A 1,679-nucleotide genomic window follows, 5' to 3' on the forward strand; every position below is an offset into this window, starting at 1 on the left:
AAAGGCATAACACATATTATGTGATCAATAGGATTAGATGATAGATAGATAAATATATAGATAATAGCAAGGTTACTGCTGTTAAGAAAAGTATTATATCCATCCTGTCACGTCTTTCCCCCTTTATTTTATATTTATTGTTTGTTTTTGTTTGGCGACTTGGGAGGCAAAGTGTTTTCTTTTTCAATTTCTAAAGTTTCAAGGCAAGACAGACAAGTTTTCAAGCTGAATGCCTTCGCGTGGAGCTCAGTTCCTGACTAATCCCAAGTTTTCGGCCACCCTAGATGGGGTCCTATGTCCTGACCTCCAGTTTTCTCCTTGATAACACGTTATCTCCAGTATTAACACGTTCGACACTGGTCCAGTCTTACACAGCCAGAGTCGTCTTGAATGTCTCCTAGGAGGCGCACATCATGTCCAGGAAGCAATCTTCATCTTCTCACTCTGGTACTGCTCCAAGACAGTCGTGCGTGCACATGCTCACCGGGATGTGCTGGTTCACCAGGAGGAAGAAAGCTCGGTTAGGGTTGAGCTGTGTGCCTTCTAGTTATCTTGATGGCCTTGCTCAGGTTGATGTGCTCAGATACAAGGAACTTGGTTTTGTCCCGGAGAGGAAGCTGCCTCGCACCCTTGTATCGCTGTATTATCCTCGGGATCTTGGTGGAGTGCTGCTCTCGGATGAGATGGACATCTTCCACTCTTTGTTGGAGTCCTCCACACTGCTTGAAGGTTTTCTCCAACCGCAAGGCGCGAGGGTTCGACTCGGTGGTCCTGCCTCCTGCAACCGCCACTTCTGCTTCTTCGAGTGTTTTGCCTGCATGTTTGAGTACCGCACACATGCAGTGTCTGTGGAGACCAGAAGAGGGCTCCAGATTCCCTCAGCCTGTAGTTACAGACCGCTGCGTGCTGTCCTGGCGTGCTGAGAACTGAACCCACCCAGGTTGTGTTAAAAAAAAACAGGCAGTGCTCTTTTTCACGGAACCATCTTTCCACCTCACATGGTTTTGTTTTTATTGTCAGTTGACTTATGGCAAGAGCATCTAAAAATCTATTTATTTAGCATGAGTCAATTTAATTTTTAAATAATATTTATTGATTTTGTGTGCCTGTGTGTTCATGTCTGTGTTTGTATGTGTGCCTGTGTATGTGTGAGCATATGAGAGCATCACAGATTCACAAGTGTCAACGTATACATGCAGAGAACATAGAAAAATCTGCAGCTGGAGTCAGCTCCCTCCTTTCATTCACTGTGTGGGTCCCTAGGGGTCTGTCCAGCTTACCATCGAGCACCTTCCTGTTGAGCCAGCTCCTTGACCAAGGGAGTTCTGACCTTTACTGCTCTTTATAGTGCTTTGAATGAGAAATGTCTCCCATAGGCTCCAGTATTTAAGCAATGGGCTCCCAGTTGGGAGTTGTCTTAGTTACTGTTCTACTCCTGATAAAATACAATAAGAGCAAGGTAACCTACAGAAGAAAGCATTTGATTGGGGGCCTGTTTATAGTTTCTAAGGATGAGTCCATGACCATCACAGCAAGCAGCCTGGTAGCAGGCAGGCCAGGATGCTGCTGAAGCAGTAGCTGAGAATTTACACCTTATCCACAAACCTGAGGCAGAGAGAACAAGACTGAACCAGGGTGTTTTCTTGAAACCTCAAAGCCCACTGACACACCTCCTCCAA

The 1,679-nt window shown here is 45.6% G+C and overlaps 1 pseudogene; it reads right to left on the reverse strand.

Annotated features, from left to right (window-relative positions):
• Positions 1-367: 367 nt before the first annotated feature.
• LOC130867614 (microtubule-associated proteins 1A/1B light chain 3B-like) lies at positions 368-839 on the reverse strand (annotated as a pseudogene).
• Positions 840-1,679: the final 840 nt, after the last annotated feature.

The sequence above is a fragment of the Chionomys nivalis genome, chromosome 2 (assembly GCF_950005125.1).
Source record: "Chionomys nivalis chromosome 2, mChiNiv1.1, whole genome shotgun sequence".
NCBI lineage: Eukaryota > Metazoa > Chordata > Mammalia > Rodentia > Cricetidae > Chionomys > Chionomys nivalis.